Here is a 21,284-nt window from a genome sequence, read left to right on the forward strand (position 1 = left end):
AGTGACATTTCACAGCTGCCCTCAGAGAGTCCTCACCCTTGGAAGTACTCAGAGCCGGGTATCAGCTCAGTGGGTTTCAGTATCTTCAAACATCAATCTTAGTCTGCTATACTTTATTTAATCTACAATAGTGAGTAAGGTGAGGGTTTCTTTTTAAGGTCTTACAGTCTCTTGATTAAATGTTTAAAATATAAAACATAAGCATTGTTATTCTCGGGCAGTATTTTTAGAGCAGTAAGACTGTGCCTTTTTCTTGGTCTGTAGATTCTTAAGGCCGAGAGGTGGCCTGTTGTAGAGTGGCGTGCTGTTCCTGTCGGATGTGGGCGATTAGGGAGAATCTCCATGATCCTGTGGTTATGTCTGCAGGAAGTGTGATTGTAAATCCAATTGGATCGCATGTATTGGTGGAGGAGTGATTAAAGGCAGTGAGGAATTGACAGGAGCTGGGGGGGGGGGGGTGTGATAAGGGGCAGTCTCAGGATTGCAGGATACTGCAGATACAGTCAGGTAGGTGGGTTACCTCCAGGAAAGCTAGGAGGGGTAGGCAGGTAGTACAGCAGTCTTCTATGGCTATCACCCCTCTCAAACAAGTATACTGTTTTGGAAAATGTAGTTGGTAATAGACTTTCAGGGGAATGTAACACTGACAGTCAAGTTACTGTGACTGAGACTGGCTCTACTGTAATGTGAGGTATATCCAGCTCCACATGATCAATGGTGATAGGGGACTCTCTAGTCAGGGGCACAGTCTGCTGTTTCTACAGCTGACCGTGAGACATCAGAATGGGGTGGTGCCTGGGTCAAGGATGACTCAGAGATTTTTCAGAATCTTCTCAAAGGGGAGGATAACCAGTGGGAGGTCATTGTACATTGGTACCAATGGCATGGGAAGGGGAAAGCCTGGGGTCCTGACGAGCAGGGAGATTTGCTCGTGCCACTCGGGAGGCATTAAACGAGTGAGGGATTCAGGGTAATCCTAAAGAGATAGTGAGAAAAGAGGCGAGTCTGAGACTGGTACTGTTCACAGGTCAGACTGTCAAGGCAGGCAAGAGCAAGTCACAGAATGAGATGGGACGGACCAGTTACACTGCATTTATTTCAGTGCAAGAGACCTGACAAATCAGGCAGATGGGCTCAGGCTATGGTTTTGAACAACATGGCACTGGAATATTATAGCAATTACAGAGGCAATATTCAGAGATGGATAGGACTAACAGCTTAATTTTCCAGGGTATAGATGCTATAGCAAGGTTGGAAGGGGGCAACAGAGCAGGGGGAGTGGCATCTTTGGATATTCCTTGGAGTACATCCAGGCAGTTATTTGGGTGGTACTGAGAAATGAGAAAGGGATGATCATCTTATTGGGATTGTATTATAGACCCTCTCCCAATAGTCAGCAGGGAATTGAGACAAAATTTTACCGAGAGATCTCAGTTATCTGTAAGAATAATGTAGTTGCAATGATAAGGGGTTTTAACTTTACCAACATGGCCTCGGAGTGCTGTAGTGTTAAGGGCTTGGATGGAAAGGTATTTGTTCAGTATGTACGAGAACATTTCTGATTCAGTTTGTAGGATGTACCTACTAGAGAAGGGACAAAGCCTGACCTGTTTTCTTTATTCATTCACAAGATGAGGCTGTCACTGGCTCGGCCAGCATTTATTGCTGCGTTTACCCAGAGGGCAGTTAAGAGTCAACCACGTTTCTATAGGTCTGGAGTCCCATGCAGACCAAACCAGGTTAGAATGGCACTTTCCTTCCCTAAAGGTCATGAGTGAACCACATTGGTTTTTCCAACAATTGACAGTGGATTCCTTGTCGTCACTAGATGATTTTTTTTCCAGATATTTATTGAATTCACGTTCCACCATCTGCCGTGATGGGATTCAAACCCAGATCCCCAGATCATTATCTGGGTCTCTGGATTAACTGTCTAAGGATAATTTCACTCCGTCATCAGGACATGAGGCAGGGTGAGTGACTGAGGTATCAGTGGGGCAGCACATCAGCACCAAAGATCCCACAGTATTGTGGCTCAGTGGTGAGCTCTGCTGCCTCAGCACCAGGGACCTGGGTTTGATTCCAGCCTCAGGTGACTGCCTGTGTTCAAGTTGGCACATTCTCCCCAGTATCTGTAAGGGTTTCCTTCAGGTGTTCCAGTTTGCTCCCACAGTCCAAAGATGTGTAGGTTAGTTGGATGAACCACGTTAAATTTCCCATAGTGTCTAGATGCAGTATATGAGGTTTTGGGATGTGCAGGCAAATCTCTGCCTGATGTGAAAAGATCCTTTTGGGGTCTTGGACATAGGTCAGAAGGAGGTGTGGCCGCACGTTTTACATTCCCGTGGCGGCAAGGGAGGGTCAAGGGTGTGGAGCATGGGTTGGTGGGAGGGTATGGACCGAACATGCGAGGTGCAGAGGGAATGGTCTCTGCAGAACACAGATAGGGGTTGGAGAGGGAAATTTGTGTCTGGTGGTGGGGTCTGACTTTATGTAGCAGAAATAAGAGGTTAATGCGCTGTATCTGGAGATTAGTGGGGTGGAAGGTGAAGACTGCAGGGTTATATTCTTTATTGTGGCTGGAGGGGTGGGGTAAAGGTGAAGGTGAGGGAAGTGGAGGGTATGTGTTGGAGGGCATTGTTGATCAAGTCAGAGGAAAATTACGGTCCGTGAAGTAGGCCTTTCTGGGATGTCCTGGAATAGAATCCAAAGAGATTAAACAAATATATCACAGACAAAAGATTAACTGGACCAGAGAATAGGACCCCTTAAAGGTCAACAAGGCTGTCTATGGAACCACAGCGGGTGCGAACGATATGCAAATATTTCACGTCATTTTTACTGGAGAAGTATATGGAAACTCTAGAGTTTTTTTTTTAGAAATAAACAGTGATAACTTGAAAAGTGTCCATGTTACAGAGGAGGTGGTACTGGATGTCTTAAATCGCATCAAGGTGGATAAAGCCCTGGAACCTGATCAGGTGTATCCTGGAACTTTCTGGAAATCTAGGGAAGTGATTGTTGGGCCTCTCCTGGGGTATTTGTATCGTTGATAGCGACAGGTGAGGTGCCATTATTTTTAAAAGGTGGTAAGGAGAGGCCATGGAACAAGAAAACAGTGAGCCTGAAGTCAGTGGCAGGCAAGTTGTTGGAAGGGATTCTGAGGGACAGGATATCCATCTGTTTGGAAAGGTAAGGAATGATCAGGGAGAGTCAATGTGGCTTTGTACATGCACAATTGGGTCTCACTAACTTGAGTGAGTGTTTTGAAGTGACAAAGAAAATTGATTACGCCAGGCGGTGAATGTTGTTAATATGGACATTCAACAAGGTTCCACAAAGCAGACTGGTTAGCAGGGTTAGATAACATGGAATGCAGGGAGAGCAAGCCATTACAAAACTACCTTGAAGGGAGGAGACAGAGGATTTGGAGGGTTGCTTTGCGGACTGGAGGCTTGCAAGGGTGGATATAGGGCCCTTAAATAAATGACTTGGATGTGAATATATGAGGTATGGTCAGTAGGTTTACAGAAGACACCAAAATTGGAGATGTCGTGGATAGTGAATATGGTTAGTTCAGAATACAACAGGATCTTGATCAGATGAGCCATTGGAGCAAGGAATGGCAGTAGGAGTCCAATTTATATCAATGTGAGCTGTTGTATTTTGGAAAGGCAAATCAGGGCAGGACTTATACACTTAATGGTAAAGTCCTGGGGAACATTGCTGAACAAAGGGACCTTGGAGTGCAAGTTCATAGTTCCTTGAAAGTAGAGTCACAGGTAAGCAAGGGAGTGAATGCAGCATTTGGTACGCTCCCCGTTATTGGTCAATGCATTGAATGCAGCTGTTGTGATGTCATATTGTGGCTGGACAGGGAACTGATTAAGGCCCTTCTGGAATTCTGTTTTCAGTTCCAATCTCCCTGTTCTTGGAATAATGTTGAGAAACTTGAAAGGGTTCAGAAAACATTTGCAAGGATTTTGCCAGGGTTGGACGGTTTGAGCTATTGGGAAAGGCTGAATAGGGTGGGACTATTTTCCCTGGAGAGTTGGAGGCTGAGAGGTGATCTTATAAAATCATGAAGGGCATAGATAAGGTGAGCAGTCAGGGACTTTTTCCCAAGTTTGGTGGGTCCAGAACGAGAGGGTACAGGCATAAGGTGAGAGGGAAAAGATTTAAAAGGGATCTAAGGGGCATCTTATTCATGTTGAGGGCATTGCAAGTATGGAATGAACTGCCAGAGGAAGGCTAGTACAATTGCAGCATTTAAAAGGCATTTGATTGGGTACATGAAGAGGAAGGGTTTAGACGGATAAGGGTGAACTGCTGGCAAATGGGACTCCATTAACGCTCTCCGTTATTGGTCAATGCATTGAATACAGGAGCTGGGATGTCATATTGTGACTAGACAGGACATTGATTAAGCCACTTCTGGAATTCTGTTTTCAGTTTGAATTTCCCTGTTCTGGGAAGGATGTTGTGAAACTTGAAAAGGTTTGGACAAGATTTACAAAAACGTTGCCAGGATTGGAGGATTTGGGCTACTGGGAGAGGCTGAATAGGCTGGGGCTATTTTCTCTGGAGAGTCAAAGACTGAGAGGTGACTTCATGGAGATTTATAAAATCACGAGGGGTGTGAATAAGGTGAGCAGCTGGCATCCTTTTTCCTCAGGTTAGGTGGGTCCAAAACTAGAGCACCTGGGTTTAAGTTGAGAGGGGAAAGATTTAAAAGGGATCTAAATGGCAACGTTTTCAAGCTGAGTGTGGTGTGTGTATGGGAGGGGCTACCAGATGAAGTAGTGGAGGCTGATAAAATCACAACATTTAAAAGGCTTCCAACTGGGTACATGAATAGGAAGGGTTTTGATGGATACAGGCCAATAGCTGGTAAATGGGAATCCATTAGTTTAGGATTCCTCGTTGGCACGGACGAATTGGACGGAAGGTCTGTTTCTTTGATCTTAATAAATTAAGATGCATTCCTCTATTTTGCGGAGAGCTAGCTGAAGCACAGATAATTATCCTTGGAGCTGAGAAGGTGAAGCAGTGATTTCGATCTGGTGCAGATTTGGTTCCAAGATCTTGAATTTGCAGAGAGAGAGAGGAATTGTTCACACTGTCACAATTTTTAGTAACTACTTTCAAGTAATTGGCAAATAATACAAGGTGAAAATGTGAACACTATTTTACTCAGTAAGTTCTGAGCATCTGGAACAGTCTGAACGACACAGATTCAGCAGGTATTCTGAAACAGACTTGGAATTTTACTTTTTAAGGAAAGATTTGGGGGGCTATGGGCACATGGGAGGGGACTTGGGACGGATTTGCAGCATCTCCAGAGGGAGAGAGTACAGCCCCAATGGGCTGAATAGCCCCCAGGCCCTGTGCTCTGTGATACTGCCCCATTCACTGTGAATGATGAAGCTCATCCCAGGGCAGAAAGAGGGATTAGCCCTCCACTCTCATCACAATGGGGCCCGGCTGATTGATGGCAGCTCCAGACCAATGGGAGGAGAGGCTGTGTGGTCCTGCAGCCAATGGGAGTGAATGAGGGGTGTGGCCAGCAAGACAACACCTGTCCATGAGCTGTGCAGGTGCAGTGTCACTGTTTGGGGTTGGGAGAGACAGCAGAGACTGGGACAGAGGCTGTGGGACCTGAATTACAAACTCCCGGTAAATTAAAACCAAAAGAACTGAGGAAGATGTAAATCAGAAACAACAACCAGGAGGTTCTGGAAAAGCTCAGCAGGTCTGGTAGCATCTGTGAAGAGAAATCAGAGTTAACGTTTCAGACTCAGTGTCCCTTCCTCAGGACAGATGTTACTGAGAAAAAAAGTCAGTTTATGTGCAGAAGTTCGTGTGGGGGGGAAGATAAAAGGAGTAAAGGATAGGTGGGGATAGAGTGAGAAGAACGGTTGGATAAAGGAGGGGATAACCGTCTGGCTGGGGGAAGGTGATTAGCTGTTAATGGAGACTGTTAGTGGCTAACCATAGGTAGGGTGTAATGGCAGGCTGTGAGAACAAGTCCTGGTGTGTGGGGTAGGGGGGGCTATGACGTGAGGTGGTTAACCTATGGTTAGCCACTAACTGTCTCCAGTATAAGCTGTTCCCCCCCCTATATCACTCCACGATTGGAGTTGCCGAGGACACAAACCTTTCGAATATCCTCCCTAACTCCCTCTCTCCACCTTAAAGATGTATCTAAAAATCGTTCTCTTTAATCAACATTTCTATCATTTATGAAGCATTTTAGGAAATTTGTCATTGTGAAAGGCTCCATATAATGCAGGTAGTTGTTGTTGTTGTCTGACATCAGGAGAAACAGGGATGAGCCCTCTCTCTCTCATACCTGAGGAACAGCAGCAAAAGCAGGAAGCACTGAGCATGCTCCAGCCCACAATGAGCCTCGGATTATTGATGTCAGCGCAGCACCAATAAGAGTTGGGGAAAGGGGGCTAGAGGTGCTAGTTGGTCCTTCAACCAATCGGAGTGAATGAGGGGCGGGGCAATACTCAACCACGTGATAAACTTCACTGACAGCACACTGTTGTGCCCAAGGCATTGGAAATGTGTGAAGGTGAAGGGCAGGGGAAAGGAAAGACATATTGACCAGGAAGAGAAGGAAATTTTCATGGTATGGGATGAGAGGCTTTACAGAACTTAGTGCACATTGTAAAACACAAATTTCAAAATCCAAATTCTGCACCATTTTCCCTCCCTATAATGCATTTTGCACTCCCTGAAATATCAACTGTGTAGTTCTCCCTCCACAGATACCAGTGATTAATGCCAAAGCCCCATTGCCTGTGGAGAAGGTGATGTTTGACTTCCTTGTAGAGCTGCAGTTCGTGTGGTGAAGGTGCACCCACAATGTCGTTGAGTAAGAGCTGTTATAGATTATTCACTCAGCGACAGTGAAGAGTTGACAATGTATGTGCAAATCAACAACAGTTTTTTTTTAATCATGGTTATAATTCCACAGAAATACTATTGAGAACTTCTGACATAAGGCCATATTAGTTCAGGTGATCAAAAGAAATGCCTAATAAGCAGGTTTTCAGGAATACCTTAAAGGAGGAAAGCAAGTCTGAGGGCGTTAGGGTGGGAGTTCCAGACCGTGTTGCCTTGGCAACAGTTGAGACAGCTAGACAGGTGAAGCAATGAATAATCATCGTTGAGAGTCTGAAAGAAAATGAGTTGTCGGGATCTCACAGGTTGTGTGGTGCAGGGAGACAGGGATGTTGACAACCAGGAATTACATCAAGGGTGAGAATTTTAAATTGTTGCTTGTTAATAGGAGCCTTTTGATGAATCAACAAGTTTTGGTACAAGTGAGCACTTGGGCAGTAGGGTTTTAGATACTCTTGAGATTACATGTAAGTTGAATGTGGGAGGCTGGCCAGGAGTGTGTTTGGATAATGAAGTCTGGAGATAACACAGGGATGGACGAGTATTTCAGTAAATGGGCTGAGACTAGGGTGGAGTTGGGTGATGTCACTGATGGAGGAATAGTGCTTTTGGAGTTGGGCTGCTCCTCCTCCTCATCACCCCCCCTCCCCAATTCACAGATATTGTTCCTTGTTCTACCTGTCTGTATTTTCTGGTTATGTCCTTCTCTCCCATTCTGCTACAAACTAATATTTGACCCCACCGTTTATGCAAAAACCTACTCCATCCCGACTCTCCCTTTCCTTTCTGAATTCCTTGTATTTGGTGTCCCTTAAGGATCTATCCTTGGTCCCTCCTGTTTCCCACCTACATACTGCCAGGAGGTGACATTGTCCAAGAGCACCGTGTTAGGTTTCACATGTACACTGACAATGCCCAGCTCTCCCTCCCCATCATCCCTCTCCATTACTCAGTTATCAAACTGCTCATCACACTCCCACTACGGGATTGGCTGCAATTTCCTGCAACAGAACATTGCAATGGTTAAACCCATTGCCTTCAGTTGCTATTACAAATTACTTTCCCTTACTGCTGAGCCCCTCTCTCTCCCTGGGAACTGTCTGAGGCAGAACCACACTCTTCACAATATTGCTCTCATATCTGACCCCAAGGTGACCTTCTGATCAGACATTTACACAATCACAAACACCAGGAATTACAATCTCTTAAAATCTTTCTTGTCTCCACCTCACCCCAGCTCCATTGCAACTGAAACCCCTGACCTGTGTCGGTGTTGCCTCAAACTTGACGAATCCAAAACAGAATCCGTGATTCCGTGACTGACCCAGAATCTGGTTCCAGACTCCCTCATGATGGGCAACATCCTCTCCGTATTTACCCTGTCAAACTCCTTAAGAATCCTACATGTTACAATGAGATCCCCTCTCATTCTTCCCAAATCCAGTGAGTAGAGTCCCAACTTCTTCAGCCTTTTCTTAAAAGATAATCCCTGTAAACCAGGGATCATCCCAGTCAATCTTCTGTGAAATGCCTCTGATGGAATGATGTATTTCCTTAAATAAAGGGACCAAACCTTCTGTCATTACTCCAGATGTGGTCTGACTCGCACTTTATAAAGTTCCTCTCAGGTATATACTCCAAACAACTCCCTTTAAACTTGCACAGATGTTGTTGGAAATGCTCAGCTGGTCATGCAGCATCTGTGAAGAAAAATCAGTTAAAGTTTTGGGTCTGGTCACCCTTCCTCAGATACCTTAAGTCTAATTTCTTTTCACAGATGCTGCTAGACCTGCTGAGCTTTTCCAGAAACTTCTGTTTCTCTGCCTGGTTTCCACCATCTTCAGTTGGTTTCGGTTTTCACATCCTTTAAACTTGCCATCTCTCCTCTAGAATTTGTCATTTCCACCTTGGAAAAAAGATTCGCATTTGTTTGGTCTCCCCTACTCTGGGGGAAAAAAAAGAAACCATTGCTATCATTGCTCCTCATAATTTTATAAAGTTCAATAAAGCCACCTAAAGTGTCCAGTGCTGCAGGGAAATAGCCTCAGCCTATTCAGCCTCTCCCTATGGTTCAAATGTTCCAATACTGGCAACACCCTGGAAAAACTTTTCAGAACTCTTGCAAGTTTCCCAACGTCTTTCCTATAGCAGGGAGACTGGAATTGAAAGCAGTCTGGGGATTCCAAATTTGGCTGAGCCAATAAACTGTACAACCGAAACATGATCTCCCAACTCCTATACTTAATGCACTGCCCAATAACAGCTAGCATACCAAACACCACTTTGACCGACCTGTCTACCTTCAACCACACTTTCAAGGAACTATCAACCCACACTGCATGGTCTGTTTGTCTGTCAACACTTCCCAGGAACTTGTCATTAAGACGTTGAGTCCTATTCTGGTAACATCTTTCTGAAATCAGGGAGACCACAATTGAATACAGTATTCTAAAACTGGCCTCAGCAATGCCCTACTCAGTCACAACGTGACCTCCTAATCCCTATACTCAGTGACAGAATCCCTACAGTGTGGAAACAGGCCTTTCGGCCCATGAAACCATACCAACCATCGGAACAGCATTCCACCCTAACTCTGTAACCTGCCATTACCCATAGCTAATCCGGCTAACCTGCATGTCTTTGGATTTGTGGGAGGAAATTAAGAGCACCCAGAGAAAGCCCACGCAGACACACAGGGAGAATGTGCAAACACCACACAGACAGTGGAATCGAACCAGAGTACATTTATTGATCAGCACATTCCATTCAATGGTAGTGTCCCAAATGCCACGTTGAGCACCTGATCTCCCTGAAACTCTACTTTCCAAGAACTAAGCAGTTGTTCTGAGACTTTCAGAGGGAATTAAGGTGAGGAGGAGAAAACAGGAACATGGTTGAGTTTTAGATCTATAAAATAACTCTCCATCTTCTCCGCATCTTCCCCTGCTCTGTCTGCTGTCCCACCCCCCCCATCGGCCTGTCTCTCCCCCCTCAACTCGTCGGCCTGTTCCCTCTGCCCCCCCACTTCCCTCCTTTGTTGGTTGTCTCTCCACCCCCCCCCCCCCCGCCCCCCCCGGTCGGCCTGTCCACATTCCCCTCAACCCGTCGGCCTGTTTTTCCCCCTCTGTCGGCCTGTTCCTCCTGCCATCTCCCCCCACCCCCGGGTCTGTTTCACCTTTCTGTCATTCGCCCCCCCCCCTTTGTCCCTTTGTTCCCCCTGTCTGTTCCCCTCCCTTCTAATCCCACTTTCTGTCCTCATCTGTCTCTATGCCACCCCTCTCTGTCCCCCCTCTCTTTCCCCACCCATTTCAGTCCCACCCCTCTCCACCCACCCACCCCCTGTCTACCTGCCTATCCTCCCTCCCAGTCCCCTAGTTCTGTACTCCCCCACTGCAGGGCAAATATCTTGTCTATTTACCCTATCCACGCCCAGCCTGATTTTAAAAATCTCTTTCAGGTCACCATTCAGCCTCTGCCACTCCTGGGAAAACAGCCTATCCAACCCTGGCAACATGCTATACTTCATTTCTGATCTCTTTAAAGTTTAAGAACATCCATCTGATAGGAAGGAGAACAGAATTCTATGGTATATTGATTCGGCACCTTTTGCAATGTCCGGTACAGCCGCAATATGACCTCCCAACCCCTATACTCAATGCTCTGACCAATAAAGACAAGCAGACCAACTGCCGCCTTCACTATCCTATCTACTTGCTACTCTACTGTCAAGGAACTATGAACCTGCACTCCAAGGACTCTTTGTTTAGCAGGACTCCCCTGGAACTTACTATTAACTGTATAAGTCCTGCTAAAGTTTGCTTTTCCAAAATGCAGCAGCTTACATTTTTCTAAACTGATCTCCTCAGCCCATTCACCCATCTGATCCAGATCCTCTTGTACTCTGAGGTAATCTTTTTCACTGTCTACGACACCTCCCATTTTGGTGTCATCTGCAAACCTACTTACAATACCTCTTATGTTCACATCCAAATCATGGATATAAATGATGAAAAGTAGTGGATCCAGCACCAATCCTTGTGAGACTCCACTGGTCACAGGCCTCCAGCCTGAAAAGCTCCCTCTGCCTTCTACCTTCGGGCCAGTTCTGTACTCCATGCGATCTAACCTTGCTGACCAGTCTCCCATGAGGAACCTTGTCAAACACGTTACTGAAGTCCATGTAGATCATGTCCATGCTCTGACCTCAGCAATCCTCTTTGGTACTTCTTCAAAAAAACTGAGTCAAATTCATGAGATATGATTTCCCATGCACAAAGCTGTTATTGGTATCCAGGATTTAACTCTGTACATTGGGGTCTGCGTTGCCCAGTTATAGGTGTTAATATTCTGGATGAAGTTCAAGGACGCCAGCATTTTCTCAGTGAGTCTGTATTGAGTCTTGTTCATGTCACCAACACAGGGGAGTTCCTTTTGAAAGGCAGTCTCTTTATCCCTTGCCCACCAGGAAATGGTGGTGTCCTTACCTCTGGACTAGGAGGATCAGTCTCAGAGTTGAGAAACAGCATCTTTGAAGAGGCTGATTAGTAAACCTGCCCAAGCCCTCAGGCCATACAGTCTCCCAGCTGTCCCTGCCTGAGTCTCCAAACAGAACCTTCCTGTAGTTTCTCTCCTGTCAGACTCTCCCATTGCTCAGTTTGTCCAGGATCCCCTCCTGCTGCTGCACTGATCCTGTCCCTCACTGACCTGTCCATCGCCCAGTGTCCTCCACTTTCATTCACTGTTCACAATCCCATTCACCCAGTCCTCCCGCCCCGCCCCCTCCACTCTATAGAGACTGCTCAGTGGTTAGCACTGCTGCCTCACAGCACCAGGTACCCGGGTTCGATTCCGGCCACGGGCGACTGTCTGTGTGGAGTTTGCGCAATCTCCCCGTGTCTGAGCGGATTTCCTCCCACAATCCAAAGATGTGCAGGGCAGGTGAATTGGCCATTTGAAATTGCCCATAGTATTAGTTACATTATTAGGGGGAATGGGTCTGTGTAAGTTACTGTTTGGAGGGTCGGTATGGACTTGTTTGGCCGAAGGGCCTGTTTCCATACTGTAGGGATTCTGATATATTGGGCAGCAGCTGCTGTCAATCACCCAGACTCCTGTATGATCGGGAGCACGTGCTGTAGGAGGGGAGACCAGTGCACGGGCGCAGTGCTGACCAATTGTGGGAGTATGCGCAATATGGGTCAGTGCCTGGGAAGGAGGCTGTGGGTGTGAGGGATTAATCTATCATTAGCAGCTTCATCCCTCTGGGAGCAGGACCCAGGGGAATGGCCCTTCTCTTGCTACCCTGACATGTGATCAGACTATCAGTGGGGCAGCGTTTTGCAGAAAGTTATCAGAACTGTTTTGTGAAGATTCAGGGTTGTTATGGAAAGAGACAAGGATGGGCCTGCAATTAAAATTCTAATTTGACTCATTTTAGTAAGATGGGTCTTGGCCAGAGTGAGCAGGAAGCAGTGTATGCAGGATGGTTCTCATCAGGAGCTAGGAAACTGAGTTCGAAGAAAGTGTGTGTGAGAACTGGGTGTGGAGGAAAGGAGTGGGGGGATTGGTTTGGATTTCAGTTCACAGAAGAGAGAAATTGTGAGACTGAGGTTTAAAGCTTTGGGGGAACAAGGAAACTACAGTTTAATACTACGATTGTCTTATGAATTTCCATCCTGTATTAACAGTGGTAACTTGTGTGCTCTGTTGTATGGTACTGAAAGGGTTGATTTGCGGATGAGAAATACAAATTGAACTTCATGTTCAGATCTGATGGTTACTTGATCTGTGCCGATCTGAATATCATTGGCCTTTTCATCTGGAAGGAAAGGTGTGCATTCTGTCCGTGGGCAAATATTTCAAATCTCAGTGTGACTGGAAAAGTACTGAGACACTGCCAAGTCCATGTCAGCATGGTGAGTGTGGAGAGAGATTTCATTTGCTTTTGAAAGTCTGGAAAATCATGCCACATTTCCCAGGAACAATTAAGCCACAACTTTGCTTTGTAGAAGGACAAGTCTTTCTGGCTGCATGGTTCATTAAAGACACAAGGATACCTACACCATGGGAAGCACTATGAAAGCAGGATTGTTGTCAAGGAGTTCATTCTCGAGCATGGATTGTAATCCATTGGCATTGTCACGTTGGTTCCAGCGCTGTGGGGAAACACTGGAAATATGATGAATGTAATGTAGGTTTCAGTTATTAAACTGTAAAAAGTGCAGAACAATTTACAAGGATGTTGCCAGAGCTCAGCGGTCTGAGTTATAGGGAGAGGTTGGAGAAGTGAGGATTTTATGTTTAGAGCAGAGGAAACTGAGGGGGTTCTTTTCTAGAAGTGTATAAGACCATGAGAGGCATGGATAAGGCGAATGCACTCAGTCTTTTTCCCAGGAACTCAAGGATTGGACGGCTTGATTGGATCAGTTTAAGGTTAGAGTAGAAAGAATAAAAGGGAAGCTGAGGGGCAACTGTTTTACACAGAGGGTTGTATGAATATAGAATGAGCTGCCAGTGGAAGTGGTTGAGGTGGGTACACTCACAACAGGTAAAAGACATTTGGACAAATACATGGATAGGAAAGGTTCATAAGCAGATGGGTCAAGTGCAGGGAAATGGGGTTAGTGTGGATGGACATTCTGGTCAGCATGGGCCAGTTTGGGCCAAAGGGCCTTTCTCTGCTGCAGGATGCTATGACTCTAAGTGCATCTGCTATTTCTCCCACTAACTCTGTTGGTATCCTGGGATGTATTCCATCAGGGCAATGAGACTTGTCTACCTTTAACTCCATTAGCTTGTCCAGCTCTAACTCTTTCACGATCATGGTTATTATCTAGGTCCTCACCTTCCTCAGTCTCCTTATCAATTACTGGCATGTTCTTCATATCCTCCACTGTGAAGACTGACTGCTGTGTCCTCATCTTCCTGAACCCTACTGGATAGGAATAACTAGGCACAGAACTCTGAGAGGTCTTCTTTGAGTCTTTATTGATGAGACACGGCAGTTACATGGATAGTGTACATGCAAAACGCCTCCAGGCAGCATCAGGTAACTCCCCGCCTGTCCGATGTACGGCTCCCATTCTTATACCTTGGTGGTTTGGGACTTTGAATAGAGACTGTCTCTCAGTATTATCTCCATGGCAACGGCAATTAGAAAGTCCAGTTCAGTTCAGCACTTTGTGGTTAAAACACACACCCCTCCCCCCACACCCCTGTGGCTCCCTCAAGTATCTGACAGACGCTTCAGCTTCAGTGGGGTATCTATCAGGATTCTGATGTGGAGGAGCCGGTGGTGGGGTGGACAAAGTTAAAAACCACACATCACCAGGTTATAGTCCAACAGGTTTATTTGGAAGTACAAGCCTTTGGAGTGTGGTGTGATTTTTAATTTGATCAGGATTATCTCTATGGTAACAGTTAAGTGCTTCAGCAATTACAGAGGCCATATGTTCCACACACAATAGGTTCCCCTCTAGCAGGGTAAACTGCTATTCTGGCCCTGGGGATAGCTACTCATCACTTTTTTCTCCCCCAATCCCATTTCGCTTTCTGTTGATCTTTAAAGTTTTTCTAATCTCCTAGTTTCTCCTTGGTCTTTGCCAATTTGTATGCCTTCTATTTCAATTTGATAGACTCCCTTATTTCCTCAGAAACCCACGGCAGATTACGCCTTTTCCTACAGTCCTTCCTTTTCACTGATATATACTTTTGCTGAGCACTTTGAAAAATTGCTTTGATATTCCCCCACTGTCCGACAACTTTCCCATACATAAAGCCTTTGCTTCCAGTCTACATTAGCCAACTCCTGCCTCATCCTATTGTAGTCTCCTTTGTTTAAGCACTGGATCTTGGGATTGGATCTAATCTTCCGGCATTCCAGCTGTATTCTAAATTCAACCAGATTTATCAGAAGTCTTTTATCAGATTACGAGGTGCGACAATGTTATCTGGGAGTTTTGCATTTCATTCTCAAAGACCTTGGCTTTGTAGTAAAGTATAGGATAGATATTCACAACAGAGTATTCTGGACGGTGTGAATGTACTGCACAGTCGAAAACTATAAATCACTGTCCCCCTCAGTTTAAAATTGCAAAATCATTATCTCCTACACGCTTCCTCACTACCTAAATTTGGAACGCTAATCCACCTGACTATCCTGCATTTTCCCAAATCTCCTTTGGTGAAGATGGTGAGTTTTAATTCAGCATTCCAGTTATTACCATAAGAAGATAAGCCCTGGGCACAGGGGAGGCAATGCAGCCCTTTGAACCAGCTCCACCATTTAATACCATGATGATTGAGCTCACCTCGGTCTCAGCTGGATTTTCCCACCTGCTCTCTCTCACACTTCATCTCATTGCAAAATAAACATCTGCTTCGCTTCATTAAATCTACTCATTGTCCTGGCATCCACCGCATTTTGAATAGGGAATTCCACAGATTTGCAACACATTGAGACAAGTACATTCTTCTTCATGAGAATATAATAGAGTCCCTGTAGTGCAGAAACAGGGTATTCATCCATGGAGTCCACACCAACCCTATGATGAGCATCCCATTCAGATCCACTCTATCCCTGTAACCCTTCATTTCCCATGGCTAATGGCCTAACCGGCACATACATGGACACTGTGGACAGTTTAGCATAGGCAATCCACCTAACCTACACATCTTTGGACTGTAGGAGGAAGCTCGAGCACCCGAGGAAACCCACCCAGACATGCTGAGAACGTGTAAACTCCACACAGTCGACTCTGGCTGAAATAAAAGCCGGGTCCCTGACGCTGTGAGGCAGCAGTGCTAACCACTGAGCTACATCTGCTTAAAATCTGCTACCCCTTATTAACCTCCCTACTCCGCAATTGGCTAAATCAATGTTCCTTATGTCAGAAATCAGGTTGTGGAAGCAGATGTCTCAGTAAAATCCAGTACCAGCCCGTGTCTGAATGGGGATCCTATACACAAGACCCTCCATCCCTCACTTTTCATTCACTATCAATAAACATATCTCCAGTGGCTTCATGGGGGCTACATCTCCCACAATCCCTGAGGCAGGGACCACGCATGTGTGGGGAAGCCTAGCACTGCACATGTACAGAATATGGGCGGACTTTGGAGCATGTGCTTTGGGGTAATTAGCGGAAAGCATTTGACGTTGTGATTTCCTGGAGAAGGAACGTATCAGCTTGTAGTATTGATGGGTTGGGGGGGTCAAAGTGTCACCACACCCACATGGGCCCAAGTTCCATCCCCAACTTGTCATAATGCTGGGAATCGACCAATGGGAAACAAAGAAGGGTCTTACCCATTCTCCCAGACTGAAGGTTCCTCTTCTGTACAGGATCTGCTACCACCCTTTCTGTTTCCTTTTGATTTATTCTCCTGTTACATTATTGACTTGCAGTAACTGAAGGGAAATGGAGTAAACCCAGAAAGGGTGCAGAGTCTAACCAGGGACGGGAAGTGGTGGCATGGGTCTGTTTACCAGTCACTCCATGAGAATGGGGAGGGTGTACATTAGGGACAGCAGAGGCAGAATGGTGGGAGAGAGTAATAAGTGGGCTGGAGCATTACAGCTTTGGGGGGAGAAAGGGGGAAAGGATATTCCAGAGAAGCTAGAATTGTCTGTTCTGAATTTCTAACCTGTACATATTCCTTTATACAGGGTGCTAGATGGTGAAGATTTGCTGACTGAAATCTCAAACTCATGTGCCGATCATGATAAAGTTAACCAGCATTTGAAGAACCAAAGATAGAGAATCACTTGACCAAAATCCTGCAACACTCTCCCTCACAGGATTGTCGGTCTATCTGCGCCAAATGGACTGTGAATGGTTCAAGACAGCAGCTCACTACCATCTTCTCAAGGGTAACGAGAGATGGGGAATAAATGCTGGCTGAGACCGTGATGCCCACATCCTGGAAATGGTTTCTATCTCTAGTTGCTGAAATCCAGTTGATGTTACTGCAGGATGATGAGGGAGGCTGAGTGCGTCTTCCAGGAGGCAGCACCATCACATTACCCTTGCCTACACCCACACAGTAACACAGCAACGTCACTGGAACAAAAGCAGTGAAGCCAAAGGAGAATATAGATATAGTTCTTAGAGATAAAGTCATAAAAGGGGATTGGAACGCAGCAAGAAAAGGAGACTGAGCTGGATGGTCACCTGTTTCCCCTTGAATGGTGGAGCAGGATTGAAAGGCCGAATGGCCTCCTGCTATCTCCAGGTCTGTATATAGCCATGGAGCCCGCGTAGGAATAAGTAGGCAGGGATTCTCCAGGAGATTGCACCTCGACATCAGTTTTCTGTGAGGGTTGGTTTGATGGATTTTATTTCACATTTGTCTTTAACAGAAGGTTTGTGAATATGATATTAAAATATTGTAGCTATTTAATCCACAATAAATAAAACGAAAAGAAAAGAAATGAAACTATCTGAACATAGCAGTTTTTAAAATTTTCAAACGCCGTGTGAAACAAAATCCTGTCTATTCCCGGACGCCATCACTTTCCAGTTATTCCAGCTGCAGGGAAATATTCCCTCCCTGTCTGAACCTTTGGTTTGATTTAACTTCTTTTCAGTTCTCCTTTGAGCTGTGAAGCGTTCTTTCTCCCCCCCCCCCCCCCCCCCCCAGAGGTTATCTCACACAGCTGAGCAACCTTCCCACGTTCATCATTTCGCCATTTTGGGTTTTTGTTAATATATGATCACCAGCAGTAAACCACCCATGTAACCAATTAAATATTTACAAACAAAGCCCATTACAGGCAAAGCAAACCATTACAAATGACAGAGTGGGAAGGGACCAAATCAGAGTTAGGGGTGAGGGGGCAGCAGTGGAGATAAAGCACTGTATCCCCTGCGATGCCCACCTCTATCTAAAGGCATCGAGAGCATTGATACATACCAATTGCTGCTCTCCAAGGACACCCTGCTTTATCCTCAATCATAGAATAGCCTTTATCCTCAATCATAGAATAGAATCCCAACAGTGTGGCAGGACAGCATTGGCCCATCAAACCCCACCAACCATCCAAAGAGCATCCCACCTGGAGCACTCCATCCTTGTAACACTGCATTTCGCATGGCTGCTCCACTGAGTCTGCACAATCATGGAGACTGTGGACAAGTCCACACCGACCCGCCGAAGTGCAACCCACCCATACCCCTACATTTACCCCTTACCTAACACTTCGGGCACACACAGAAACACAAAAGATAGCATGTGTACCTGAGTTGAATGAACCTGGACTTAGGAAAATGTGACAACAATCACAACTAGTTAGAATTACAGAATCCCTTAGGCGCACAAAGAGACTATTCGGTCCATCAAGTCTGCAATGACCTGCTGTCCCACCCTACCTCCATAACCCCACATTTAGCATGGCTAACCCAACCCATCTAACCTACACACTACAGGCCATGTTAGCACGTCCAATCCATCAAACCTGCACATCTGTGGGAGGGTCACATATTATATCTAAGTGCTCAGGATTGTGAATGAAGGATCGCAAATACTTGACTCTGACGCAAATCCTCTTTTATTTTCAAAAGAAAATCTGGAGGATATTGCAGCCAGAAAGATTTCCGATTATCTCATGAGGAAGAGAATTCAAAACTCGTGCCACTGACCCAGGGGGCGCAGTGAAGTCACAGAGGTCTGGGAACCATCAGAAATGTAACAAGTTGTGAGCAAGGTGGGAGTGAGACAAGGACAAAAAGACAGTCTGTCACACGGGGGAAGGCAGGAGAGATTAAGATGCAGAAATGGTAGTCCCTCAAGGCCATGGGGAATGGATTTAATGCTGGGAAAGAAACCAGGAAACAAGGTGAGCAGCTGTGAAAGAAATACATTGAAAAAACAGATTATAACCACATAGAGGGCAGAGTACACAGTCTGAAATTGTTGCTCTCATTGGTGAGTACAGAACGCTGTAAAGCCTGGGTCATTCTATTACAGCCAACACATGCAGGATAGGCCAAGTGGCCTCGATCTGTGCTGTAACTTTCTGATAAATTTATTCGGACATTTGGAATTCAGGTCAGATGATCATAAATTCTCAAATTGGACTTGAGTTTAATATTCTGGAGAAATGTTAAATAAATCACAATGACCCCATTCTGCAGACTTTAGTCCACAGCCCTGCATGTTCCAGCATCTCAGTTACATACATGTCCTTTTATTCTAATGTGATGCTGGTTACTGCCTCTGCCACCCCATCAATGAGTTCCTGCTACCCACCATCTCTGAGTGAAATGAATTCTCCCCTCCCCTTCTTTCTGGGAATTAGTTTCAATCTAAATCCTCCAGTTTCTGACCTCTCAGTTAATGAATAGCTCCTTCCTATCCACTCGATCTGGATTCCTCAGCATTTTATCACTTCAATTAAATCTCAGCTCATCCTCCTCGGAAATCATCCCCAGCCTATCCAACCTTTCCTCAGAGCAGAAATTTTCCAATTGTAGAAACATTCTGATCAATCTCCTGTGTACCCTCTCTGGTGTGATCACATCAACCCTGGAATAAGGGGATCAGAAGTGTGTGCAGTACTTTAACTGTGGTCAAACGAGTGTTCCTGACATTTCCCGTGTCACGTCCGTGTTCTTGTGGTTGTCGCTCAGACAAGAAGTGTCCTGGTTTTCCCACATGGAACTGGATGTGCATTCCATGGGGCTGGGATTCCCTACCATGTGTTTATTTGTTAACTAATCCTAAATTAACTTCAGATTAAAACAACATTATCAGCTGCTCAAGTCACCTTTTTAAAATCACTTTAAAATTATTACTATCTAAACACAACAGGCTTTAAGTTACTGATCCAACTATTCAGATGTCTCCACTGTTACAATCACTTGAAGATTATCTTTACCTTCAGCTACATTTGGTGAATTGAAAACTGATTGTAAATATATGAATATCAAACAGATTTGAGTTTTATGATAATTAACCCAGTCTGACATTCTTGTTGGTTAATGTCTTGAAGAGAACTGTCCTCAGAACTCCAGCTGTGCTCTGACTTCATTCACAACTGGATGTGGCTGGACTGCAGATCTTAGATCTGTTCTGTTGTTTCCCGGATTGCTTCACTCTGTCTATCACTTGCTGCTTATGCTGTTAGGCACAAGTAGCCCTCTTTGGGAACTTCATCAGGTTAACACCTCATTCATGCTGCTGTCACTGACATGCCCTCCTGAATTCTCTCAGTTGAATGAGGATTGATACTCTGTTTGATGGCATGAGGTAAGTTGGGGAAAATGGGGGGCCGTGATTCTGTAAGTTTTGCTGGAGTACAATTCTACTGCTGTTGTTGGAAGGAAAGAGCTAAACTCTTGCACTCTTGACCCTATGTACTACATGCAGTATCATGAACACTGATAGGCCAAGACATGAAATACGAGCAACACTGTACAATGATGCAGAATCACAACTGCAGCAAGGGGAGTTCAAGATCCAACTTGACATAGGAGTTGGGAAAGAAGCAGTTGATCAGATTGTCTCATTCATAGTCACAAAGAGACTCTGTGAGATTAATGTATTGTTGGAGGTGAGGGTGGAGGAGGTTGGGGAGATAGAGAGCCCTTCAAAAGAAACTAATCTGCCTGAGAGTTGTGAGATAGAATTGATTGCCATGCATTTAACAGAAAGCTAATTGAAACTGTTTTTATCCCCAAAAGATAACAAGACTGATGGTGCTTCCAATCATCCCCAGAAACACACCCCAGAATACATGGTTCGGAGATGGATGTCAATAGCCCATCAACATCCAACTCCTGTAATCATTGAGCAAACATATGTGTGATTACCCTGTTCTGATGAACCAGAAAATCACTGTTCACTCTGTGCAGATGTACAGCGATGTGGGGAAGGATTGGCCTCATGGTGTTGTCGTGAGACAGTTAATCTAAACCCCAGATAGTGTTCTGGAGAGCTGGGTTCAAAGCCTGCTGCAGCAGATGAGGGGGATTTGAATTCAATAAAAAAGCAACTTGTGAATTTAGAGTCTAATGATGACCATTAATCGATTGTCAGAAAAACCCATCTGGATCACTAATGCCCTTTCAGGAAGGAAGCTGCCATTCTTACCTGGTCTGGCCAACATTGTGACCTCAGACCCACAGCAATGGGGTTGACTCTTACCTGCCATCTGGGCAATTAGGGATGGGCAGTAAATGCTGCCGGACCAGCGACACCCTCATCCTGTGAATGAATAAAGGAAAATAAAAGTCTCTACCCAGTGTGAATCTGCGTGTTCAACGATGTTGTGAACATTTCCAAAACTAAGATCTCTATGTGCACAACTTTATGAGCTGCCAAAACCATTGTTCATTACTTGGTGTGAAAAAGAGAAAAAAAAATCCTTCAAT

At 45.2% G+C, this 21,284-nt stretch overlaps 1 long non-coding RNA gene across 2 annotated transcripts in view; it reads left to right on the forward strand.

Annotated features, from left to right (window-relative positions):
• Positions 1-17,342, forward strand: part of LOC140471421 (uncharacterized) — a 30,265-nt gene extending 12,923 nt beyond the window's left edge. Inside the window, exon 4 of one of the 2 annotated variants that reach the window (XR_011957029.1) lies at positions 16,580-17,342. This is a non-coding gene — a long non-coding RNA (uncharacterized lncRNA). Of the gene's footprint in view, positions 1-1,631; positions 1,774-16,579 lie in introns of those variants that run through there. The other variant, XR_011957028.1, reaches the window with a different exon arrangement.
• The last annotated feature ends 3,942 nt before the right edge of the window (positions 17,343-21,284 follow it).

This window comes from Chiloscyllium punctatum, unplaced genomic scaffold, assembly GCF_047496795.1.
Source record: "Chiloscyllium punctatum isolate Juve2018m unplaced genomic scaffold, sChiPun1.3 scaffold_82, whole genome shotgun sequence".
Taxonomy (NCBI): Eukaryota; Metazoa; Chordata; class Chondrichthyes; order Orectolobiformes; family Hemiscylliidae; genus Chiloscyllium; species Chiloscyllium punctatum.